This window comes from Podarcis bocagei (genome assembly GCF_964188305.1).
Source record: "Podarcis bocagei genome assembly, chromosome: W".
Classification (NCBI taxonomy): domain Eukaryota; kingdom Metazoa; phylum Chordata; class Lepidosauria; order Squamata; family Lacertidae; genus Podarcis; species Podarcis bocagei.
Window position 1 is genome coordinate 52,031,017 of NC_138131.1, and position 11,566 is coordinate 52,042,582.

Sequence of the window (11,566 nt, forward strand, 5' to 3'; positions counted from 1 at the left end):
TTCTCCAGCAGCATGGTCCTCTCATGTGGGGCGGCGCTGGGGTGGCAGTAGACCGTTCCTGGCGCCTGCCCTCTTGCTTCTGCGTGACTGATGGAAGCGAGGCAAGAGTGGCTGGCGGAGGATGCAAATGCCGGCAAAGGGCAAGCTTTGTCCTGTGTGGATCTAGCCACTGGCCAGTCCAGGGGCGAGGTTGCTGGTGGCCCTGGTCTACCGGCAGGCAAGCGGGGGTGGGTTGGCCGGTCTTCATGGCACAAGGAGCGTAAGCACCGGCTGTTTTCCTGGGGGGTGGCGGCGGAGCTTAGGAGGCTGAGTGTAGCTCCCCTCCGGAGGCGCCGGCAGCGTGGTCCGTTCCTTCTGCGTCCGCTGGCAGCTCTCCTCTGGTGTACTACTGACCAGGCAAGCTGGGACGTGGCGGTCCCCTTCAGAGGACGGAAGGCTTTCTCGGTCTACCCCTGGGAGGTCTGTCCGCTGCCCGGTCCCCCCAGCCGGTCAGTCGGCCGGCGGGTGGAATTTGGGCAGTCAAGCTGATGGCAGGGCTGCACGCAGCGGCCATTCTCCGCCTGGCCGAGGCGGCTGGGGCTTTCCGGTCCACTTGGGAGGACGGACGGATGGAAAACTTCTCAGTCCCTCCGGCGAGGGTAGGTGGTCCTCTCCGGTCTACCCGCCGGAGGCAAGCGGACCGCACGGTCTACTCGCGAGGGCACCGGTCTTCCCAGCGGCGGGGCTGCGATCGCTGCCCCACGGTCTTCCGGCCGGGGAGGCTGGGGTTTTGCGGTTTCCCTCGGAGAACAGACGGTTTCCCGGTCGCTCCTCCTTGGGCCCGGGAGACGCCGGTCCAGCCCGCGGCGTACCTGGAACTGCTGTCCCGTGATCTACTCGCAGAGGCTGGGATTTGCCGGTCTACCTCCGAGACGGGGGGGGGGGGGGGCTTCCCGGTCTACCGGCCCGCGCCTCCGGGGGCGCCTCCAGCTATACGCTGTCGTTGGACCTCGACGACATCGCCAAGGGTAGGCTTCGTGGCGACAGCTGCCGTAGAACTCGGTGACTTTGTAGACCGCCGCTTGGCAGCAGAGCAGCAGGTAGGCGATGGAGGGGACGGGTGAGGGTGTGCGTGCGTTCGTCCTTGCAGGGACGGCAAGGGAGAAAAGTCTTGGCGTGCGTGCGATCCTTTGCGGGAGGGGGAGCATGCAGAGACACAGGGATACAGAAAGACAAGCACAAAAGCGCTCGTGCGCTCTCACACACACTTGATTGGGGGGGGGAGATGGAGGGAGGGAGAGAGAGAGAGAGAGGCAGAGGCAGACAGGCAGAAACAAAATATCTCTCTCTCTCTCTCTCTCTCTCTCTCTCTCACACACACACACACACACACACACACACACACACACAAAAGACACAAACAGTCGTTTGCGGGAGAGGGAGACAGAAGGGCACAAAATTTCCCTCTCACACTAAGCATACACTCAAACACAGCATGTGCTTGTGTGCAGGGGAGAGAGACAGACAGAGACACAGGAGCCAAATACACCGCACACACGCTTGTGTGCAGGGGAGACAGACAGAGAAAGAGAGATGGACACAAAACATCACTCCAACGCGCACACGCACACCCCAAAAAACACTCCCGCCCGCCCTTCGTGTGCTTGCGTGCAGGGGAGAGAGACAGACCAAAAATAGATCACGTAGAGAGAGAGAGAGAGAGGCAGAGAGGCAGGCAGGCAGGCACGGGGGTGCTGCTAAAGCAAGGAACTGCTGGAACTCAAGCTGCCTTTGAGCCAGCACAGACGAGACTCCTCGCATGCTCAGAGACTATTTCTTTTTTGTTATCGGAAACTCAAGTTGTAAAGAGTGGAATGGACACCAGACTGACCCCTCTTGCCCCCCCCCCCATGCATGAGTCTCACTTTCGGCCGCCCCGGCTCAACAATGCCTTCATGTGAGAAGCGGCACCGGGCTGCTGGAAGCAGTTCTGCAGACCCTTGCGCTCGAGGCCAGGGGGTGTCAGGAAGGAAACTGTGGAGACTGAGGGACACCGCGAGAGGAGCTGAAATGCAGGACCTAAAGGGATGGAAGTAGGAGCAGCAGTGTCGGCAGAAAAGGAGGTCTGGGGCGGGGGGTGGTGGTGGTAGGAGAGACAAAGTGGTTGGGGAATCTTTAGGGATGCAGAAAAACCTGGAGGCGGAGCTGCAGAGCGGCGAGGAGTTGGGGGAGGAAGGTTCCCTCTCATGTTGGGGGGGTGTATGGCTCTGGAGGGTGCAGACTCCTCCCTCTCCTTAAAGGTCATGGGCCTTAGGACATCTGTTCCTTGCCAGTTTCAGCTCCTTCTGTGCCCCCTCCCTTGCCCTCAGGGCTGCCAAGAGATTAGCAAATCGATTGATTAACAGTCCAGCATCTAACTGATTAATCAATAAACCAACCAACACACTTTAAATGCATTTACATGCTGCAACACCTCAACTTTATAATGATGCTGTGAGAAAGGAGCGGTTTAGTAACCAACGCTTTTTCTTCTTAAAAAATCTAACAAAAAACTTTCACTTCTTGCTGTTAGAAATAGTGGTCTCTCCTCGCCTCCCACTATTTGAATAGAAGCCCGGTACTTTCCTCCTATTATCTGAACCGAGTCCCTGGCGGGGATAGGGGAGGCTATGGAGGGAAATAGATGGCTAAGCGGAAGAGGCAACGGAACCTGCTGGCTACTGCTGGCCACGGGTGCCAACTTGAATAAATATGGAGGGGGGAGGCATGGGCGTGGCCAGGATTTATGTTGGCGGGGGGGACGGGACAGAATCATCTGCGACGCAGTTGGTCAGTTAGTTCAGCATTTTTTCTTTTCTTGATTCCTTAACTACTCATGGGGACCGGTAAGTCCCACCCTGCCTAATAGAGCACAAGACATGGCGCGCTCGCACCATTTGAACAGCAATGAATGACCCTCAACTTTTTTGGGCGGGCGGCCCCCGCAAATATTTTACTGGGGGGCGAAGGAACCTCCGCCCCAGGAATTGGCTCCTACTCTGCAGACCGCCCCTCCCACCACCATGATGAAAGTGTCCCTGAGCACGTGCAGAGTAAATTTCCATTCCACAAATAAAAGGAGACGCCACTCTGTGGAGATTTGTTAATTTTATTTATTCAGTTACTGTACGTGTATACCCCGCTTGATTGTAGAAAACCTCAAAGCAGTTTGTAAAAAGATAAAGCCGTAAGATTATTAGTAAAAAACATTTTTAAAAAACTAAAAGCCAGCGACGAACAAAAAACACCCCAGCAATCTGAATAGCAGCAGGGGCCGAAAGGAGCGCAGTGAAAGCGCCTGCTGAAAACATTTTGTTTAGACAAGCCTGTCCAGATACTGTATTCAGCTTGCTGGTATGTTTTTTGTTCGCCGCTGGTTTTTAGAGTGCTTGGAGGGAGTTCCAGCGAGTATTGCAGGCACCTGTAACAGCGCCGGTTCCGCATGAAGGGAAGGACGGGACTTCCAGATCGGAGGATTGCCTTTTGCTTCCCATACTCACTGGAGCCCCAGACCCGTCTTCTAGAGTGGCTGGGGAGGGGAGAGAGGGCAAGCAGATTAAACCTCGGGTTGATACCCCCCCGCGTCCTTCTTCATCTCATTCCTGACTTCAGCTCAGCTTCCTGCCCACCTGCCCGCTCGCCTCCCCCCTTGTCGGGATTTGCCAGGACACAGCAAAGCGGGGAGACCTCGAAGGGCTGCTGAGAACATTAAGGGGCCCCAGGGAGCCCTCGGCTTCTAATAAGGAAGGTCTTTATTTCTGATGGCTCCTCTGAAAGTGGGAACAGAGGGGATTCTGGAATGGGGGGGGCATACATGCGCCCACCACCAACTCCTGGGAATAAAGGGGCGCATTAGACCGACCGGCAGCATCCCGTCGAGCAGGACTTCAAAACGCTTGCAAGTTCATTGCTTCACACTGGGGGCGAAGCAGGCCCAGACAGAGGGGGGGGGGGCATATGGGCCACTTGGCTGGGGCCTCCGATTCTAAAGGGGGCCTCGGTCAGCATATTGATCTATATTTTCCATTTTGTCTTTATATGCAGATATAGTTCAAGCCTTGAAATAAAATTATTTGTCAGCATACCTGGCCCGGGCCTCTGCGTGGCTCTGCAAAGCCCTGGGGCGAAGACTCGCATTTGAACCACCACCAGCAGGAATTATGATCTGAAATCCCTCCACAGAAGACAGGGAGGGAGGGATATAAGGTGGTTCAGTAGGTGTGTGCCCAGTGTTAACCTTTTCCTTCCAGCCTTAACATCACCATCAGCCTTCGAGGTTAGAGCATCAGGATCGCACCAGTCAGTCGGCTCACTGGGGCCGTTGCGCGTTGCTCGCCACCGACTGCAACGAGGCCTATTCAGTAGAGTCTGATAACATTCTCATAGCCTTCCCCACGTACCACTCCGTACATAGCAACAGGCACATGAGCTGGGGGTGGAGAGAAGATTGGGGAACTGCCTTTCCCCAGCAGCAACAGAGACCTTTGCTTGACCACTGAGAAACAACAAATGCAACATGAAACTAAAGCAATTCTTCGAGTCTCTGGATCGTGCGGGGAACACTTATTGCATGAATGAAAAACGTGTTTGGGCTCCTTTAATATCTTTGGAAAGCTGCATTTTAGTGCCTCCCCCCCCCCCCTTATCTTAATTTCGACGCATTCTGATCTCAGAAAGTCCCTTATTGGGGATGAGCTTTGAAGCCTTCTTGAATTGGCCAGCAGAGGGCGATATGGAATTTCGTTGCCATAGACAGGGGTGGGGGCGGAGGGGCGGGGAGGGAAGAGTGAAAGGATCCCAGGGAATAATTCCGGCTTGCTCCTTTGCAGCAGATGGCTCTGAAAGCACTTTGCAGCAAGCGCTTCACCTTCATTAAAACAAAAGGGGGCAAATTTAAAACGAATCCGCAGAAGTGCATTTGGAGCCCCCGGGAAAATAGTTCCACGTGCCATCGTGTTCCTAGTCTTCGTCAGTGGCGTAGCGTGGGGGGTGCCAGGGGTGCCGGCCGCACCGGGCGCAACATCTGGGGGGGGGGCACGAGTCCAGAGGGAAGGGACAAGTTCCTTCCTCCGCCGGGCTCCCCGCCGCCACCGCCAGCCTTGCGCCCTAGCGCGTGCGCCCCCCGCCGTCGCTGTGGCTGCGCTCCGCTCACTGCTCGCAGGAGGAGCAGCCGCTGCAGCAGCGCCGGCGCCGCCACCGATGCCTGGCCGGGCACGGGCAGCCTCTGCACCCTGCCGCCGCCGCCATCCCCTCGGCCCAGACACAGGCGGCGGCTGCTTCTGCCTCCCTCCTCCTCCGGGCAAGCAGCGTTGTTTGCCCGGCAGCGCCAGCGGCAACTCGCAGGTTAGGGGTTGGGGGGCGCAAATTACTTGCCTTGCCCCGGGTTAGGGGGCGCAAATTACTTGCGTTGCCCCGGGTGCTGACAACTCACGCTACGCCGCTGGAGGCGACCGAGGGGAGGGGGCTTCGGCTGCCTCGGCCCGCGGGGGCTCCGCAAATAATAAATTTAATAAATTCCTGCTGAGCCTTTGGGGGGGGTCCTTGGCTCCTTCGCTCGCCCCCAGCCCCAGTGGCGTAGCGTGGGGGGGTGCAGGGGGCCGGGCGCAACATCTGGGGGGGGGCGCTCGCATTCGAGTGCTAAAATCCACGGGTTAGGGGGCGCAAATTACTTGCCTTGCCCCGGGTGCTGACAACCCACGCTACGCCACTGGTCTTCGTTGTCCTCAGTTGAGAGAAACCTCCCTTACTCTGGAGGAAGAGGAAGCAAACGCGCATTTGGTGTAAAAGGCGACAAAACGTATGGGGAAAGCCTCAGCCTCCATCAAAGTCCATTTTTGCAACATCAGGAACTTGTAGCCATGCCTCACCTCTGAAGGTCCGCATCCTACATCTGTGACGAAACATGCCAGATGGGTTTCTCTTATGAAAAGGTGAATGCCAGTCCGAAACATGCCAGATGGGTTTCTCTTATGAAAAGGTGAATGCCAGTCCTGTGTCGCAGTGCCGGATTTACGTATAAGCTAAACAAGCTATAGCTTAGGGCCCTACTCTCTTGGGGACCCCCACAAAATTAAAAGGGGAAAAAAACCCAGATAAAAAAGAAACAAAATCAAACCTACCTACAGCAACAATGTTTTGTGTTGTGTATGGACCTATTAAATTACCAGCGAGGGTTGAACGGCAGCAGCTGGGGTGGCGGTCGGTCAGAGTTCCGTGCCCGCGCGGCTGTCTGCCGTCCCCTGCCTGCCTGCCTGCCTGCCTGCCTGTCCCCCTCCCCCCCGGTGGACCGGGTAGCCGCCCGTCCCTGGGTTTAGGAGCGCCGGGGAGCAGGGAGCAGGGAGGGAGTCAGGGTGGCCGTCCCATGCCTGCCTTCCTCCAGGTAGACCGGGCAGGAGCCTGTCCCTTGGTTTAGGAGCGCCGGCCAGGCAGGCAGGCAGGCAGGCAGGCAGGCAGAGTGGCCGTCCCCTGCCTGCCTGCCTGCCTGCTCCCCCAAGCCCCCAGTTGACCGGCTAGGCACCCCTCCCTCGCTTTACGAGCGCCCCCATGTGGCCGGCGAAAGGCAGGGCGGCCGTTCCTTGCCTGCCTTCTCCCAGGTAGATCGGGTAGGCGCCAGTTCCTTGATTTAGGAGCGCCCTCGTGTGGCCAGCATGGTAAGGGCAGGGCAGCCGTTCTCCTCCTCCTCCTCCTCCTCCTCCTCCTCCTCCTCCTCCTCCTCCTCCTCCGTATCCCTATTGTTGTCATGATCGTGCGTGCTTGCGTTCGTACGTGCGGGCGAAATGGGCGATGTGTGTGTGTGTGCGCGGCTGCCTGCCTGCCCACCCGCCTCCCTCTCTCTCCGTGATCTATTTTGAGTCTGTCTCTCTCTCCCCCACCCGCAAGCACAATGGGGGGGGGGCGGGGGTGGATTCTTGGGTGTGCAGGAGAAGAGGCACCTCGGCAGAGAGGGCAGCACCAGGCAGGCAGGCACACAATAGCCAGTGTGGTGTAGTGCTTAAGAGTGGTAGACTCCTAATCTGGTGAACCGGCTTCGTGTCTGCAGTTGCTGGGTGACCTTGGGTTAGTCACACTTCTCTGAAGTCTCTCGGCCCCACTCACCTCACAGAGTGTTTGTTGTCGGGGAGGAAGGGAAAGGAGAATGTTAGCTGCTTTGAGTTTCCTTCGGGTAGTGATAAGGCGGGATATCAAATCCATGTATACCGGGTAGGAACATAGCCCTTTGTTTAGGAGCGCCAGGCGGGCGGCAGGTAGGCAGGCAGACAGGCAGACAGGCAGGGAGCGTGGCCGTACCCTGCCTGCCTTCCTCCAGGTAGACTGGGTAGAAACGCACGCACGGACGATCATGACAATAGGGATACGAAGAAGAAGAAGAAGAAGAAGAAGAAGAAGAAGAAGAAGAAGAAGAAGAAGAAGAAGAAGGGTTGCCCTGCTCTACCTGGGAGAAGGCATGCAAGGAACGGCCGCCCTGCCTTTCGGCGGCCACACGGGGGCGCTCGTAAAGCGAGGGAGGGGTGCCTAGCCGGTCAACCTGGAAGCAGGCAGGCAGGCTGCGGACGAACGCCCTGACTCCCTCCCTGCTCCCAGGCAGGCAAGCAAGCAAGCAAGCAAGCAAGCAAGCAAGCAAGTAAGCAAGCAGGTCATAGCCCCCCTGCCTTCCTGCATGCTGCCTGTCTAGCGCTTCTAAACAAAGGTCTACTTGGAAGAAGGCAGGCATAGGATGGCCACGCTACCTGATTGCCTGCTCGCCTGCTTGCCTATCGTCCGGCATTCGGTCTACCTGGAAGCAGGCAAGCAGGCAGCCCTGACACCCTCCTTGCTCCACTGCACTTCTATATACCAAGGGCCAGGTTCCTACCCGGTCTACTTGCCGGAAAGCAGGCATGGTTGTGCTGTTAAACCAAGGAAGCGGCGCCTGCCGACCCACCGCCGGTCTACTCCCACCCAGCCCCACCAGCGACGGACAGGGACAACCTACGCGCGAGGGATGCCTCCGCCGGCCGCCTGGGGGCCTCACGCGCGGGACGGGAGGATGGAAGGACGGACGGACGGAAGAACCCGAACCGGGTGGTTGGGTGGAGCGGCGGCTCGGCTGCCTGCGAGCTCGATCGCTCTATACGGCTGGTAGACCGGGCTTTCCGAGGTCGTATGCCAGGTAGTCCGGCAGAGCCGCGCTTTCCGGTGGGTAGACCGGGAAGCCCCACAATCAGGAAGCCCGGTAAGCCCTAGCCTTCCCGGCCGGTAGACCGGAGCGGAGCCGAGGGCCGGGAGACCGGGCAACGCTGCAGCTCCTCCGGCAGGTAGACCGGCAAGCCTCCCTTCCTCAGAGGCAGATCGGCAAGACCCAGCCTCCACGATAAGCAGACCAGAGAGGATCCAAGGGCCGTGAGAACGTGCAACGCTGACAGCCCCCTCCCTCGGAGGCGGTCCAGACCGGGCCTTCGGTGGGTAGACCGGGAGGCCCCGCGTTCTCTGAAGGGGGCCTTCAAGGCCCAGCACCCCCGGCCGGCAGACTCCTCCGGCGAGGAGCTAGACCCGGCCGCCCCCCCCTTAGGAAAACGGCCAGCGCTTCCGCTCCTTCTGCCGAGAGGGCCGGCCCACCCACCACCGCTTGCCGGCCGGTAGACCGGGGCCACCGGCAACCGCGCCCCCTGGACCGGGCAGGGGCCGGACCCACGCAGACGCCCGGAAGCCTGCGCTTCTCCAGCCTTCGCACACACCACTCATCACCCAGAAGCAGAGGCCGAGCGCCGAGAACGGTCTACCGCCGCCCCGCCGCATGGGTAGACCGGCACGACCGGGGAGCCACGGAGCCTCTTGCCGGAGCGAGCCTGCCGTGTCTGCCCGCCAAGGGCTTCCGAGATGTCGGCCTGTGGCGGCGGAGCCGCCGGTGCTCCAGACGCCGTCCGCTCTCGCCGGGCAAGGACGGCATGCGCGCGGAGATTTCTGGCGACAGGGTTTTCAGGACCCTCTGGAGAACCGCAGACGACCTAACCGCGCTCCCCGGCCAGTGTGGACCCACGGCGGGGGCAGGCGCGGCGTCTGACGCGGTACTTCTGGTTGAACCGAAGATGACCCAACCGCGCTCCCCGGCCAGTGTAGACCCACGGCGGGGGTAGGCGTGGCGTCCGACGCGGTTCTTCCGGGGGGAACCGGAGACGACCCAACCGCGCTCCCCGGTCAGTGTAGACCCACGGCGCGGGGCAGGCGCGGCGTCCGACCCGGTTCCCTCGGAGCAGCGGCGAGCAGCCTCCTTCTCCGATCCCGCGCCACTGGCCTTCGGGTCTTTGCTGGGAGGGGGCAGTGAGGTGGGAGAGCGGCTGGCGGCGGGCTGCGATCCCGGCTCCAGGACCTAATGACCCTCGAGTGGCCCCTGTGCTCCCGTGGCCGCGGCAGCGTTTCCCAGCTTCTCGCGGGAGTGAGGGTGGGGACTGGCCCGCGGTGGGGTGGACCCCGTGCTCGGTTAGTGGGGCCAGGGCCCACGTCGCTATCCGCGTCCGGTACCGGACACTGACGTTCGCATTGGGGAGGGCCCTCCGCGGGCTGGCTGGCGGCTGGTGTTCAGGCGGAGTGGAAGCCTCCCCTTCCCCGCGTCCGTCGGACTTTCGATCGCCCAGCAGGTAGACCGGGCTTATCCAGGTCCAAATTGCAAATGGACCGGCGCCTCACGGGCCCAAGTAGGGTAGACCGGTAAACCGTTTCACCTCCGATGTAGAGCTGGAAGCCCTAGGCCCTGCGACGAGCAGGCAGGCAGGCAGAGCCGCTCCTACAAGTCGGTAGACCGGGAAGCCTCCCAACAAGAGCCAGCCTCCCATCGCTCCCAGCGAGAAGCGTCGGACAGTGGTTCCAGAGTCCCGTTCAGGTGGACCGGCGCCTCCCGGACCCAAGGAGGGCAGACCTAAAGACCCAGCCCCTCCGCCAGGTAGACGGGTGTGAGGTGAACGAGGGAACCGGCGAGCAGCCTGGGTAGCCGTCAGGCTGACCGGGAAGCCTCCCGTTCTCGGAGGTAGACCAGCAAGCCCCAGTCTCCCCATCCCGGCTAGGAGACCGGTTAGCAGCGGTACCAGTCCGGCCGTCAGGTGGCCCGGCGCTTCCCAGCCCCAAGCAGGGCAGACCGGGAAGCCGTCTGTCCTCGAGGTAGAGCTGGAAGCCCCAGCCCGGCAGGAAGGCAGGCGTGAGCGTGGACGCGAGGAGCCCACCGGGCCTCCGTCGGGATGACCGGGAAGTCTCCCTTCCTCGGAGGTAGACCGGCAAGACCCAGCCTCCCCGGCCGGCAGACTGGAGGGGATCCCATGGCCGGTAGACCGGAGTGACCGTGGACGCGAGAAGCAGACCGGGGCTTCAGTGGGTAGACCGGGAGGCCCCATGTTCTCTGAAGGGGGCCAGCAAGGCCAAGACTCCTGGGACGGTAGACTGGGGGGACAGTGGTCGCAGGCCCGCCGCCGGGAAGACAGTGGCCCTCGCTAGTAGACCGGGCGGTCCGCGGGCCTCCGGCAGGCCCTTTTCCTCCCTTTGTTTTTCCCTGTTCCTGTCCTTACGAGGGAGAGGTCCCCTTCCTCCATGTACACCGGGCCCGGACCGGGCACTGCTCTAAGCACTCAGCGGGTAGGCCGGGCAGGCGTCAGTTCCTTGCTTCAGCAGCACCCCCGTGCCTGCCTCCCTCCAGGTAGACCGGGTAGGAACCTGGCCCTTGTTTAGCAGCTCCAGACAGCTGCAGGCAAGCTAGGAGCATGTACGTCCCCTGATTGACTGACTGACTGCCTCCCCCCCCCCCCGGTAGACCGGGTAAGAACCTGGACCTTGGTATAGAAGTGCCAGGCGGGCAGCAGGCAGGCAGGCAGGGAGCGTGGCCATTCCATGCCTGCCTTCCTCCAGGAAGACCGGTTACGAACCTGGCCCTTGGTTTATTTATTTATTTATTTTCAATGCAGAATCATAACAAAAAATACAAACATTGAATCCAAAATAATAGTATACAAAAAAACCGAAAAATAAAAAAGGAAACAAAACAAAGGAAACAAAACTAAACTAAACATAAATGAAAAAGCACACATCTGCAGAAAAAAAACATATCATTACGTACATAAACACGTATTGACTTCCTTCCTTTGTTCTAAGACCTCAACAAATTTACTCTTACTATATTGTTGTGTCTAATTAGATTACTTCCACCTTTGTACTTTTTTTTAAACACCATTTTTCTTTAACCCTGTAAAGCATCATTCATTACATACCAATATACTTACTCCAGAACAATGTTTTTTCATATACTCTTTAGCACAACCCCATTCTTTTAATAATATCTGGTCCGCTTGTCCCCTTATGTATGCTGTGAGTCTTGCCAGATTTATGTATTCACAAAATTTAATTTGCCAATCTTTCACTGATGGAATTTTTCTCCCTTTCCAGTTTTTTGCTATAAGCATCCTGGTAGCTGTTGTTGCATAAAGGAATACTTTCCTTTGATTTTCGGGAATATCATTTGTAATTAAACCTAAAAGGAATGCCTCCGGTCTTTTACTGAAAGATATTTTAAACATCTTTTTGAGTTCTT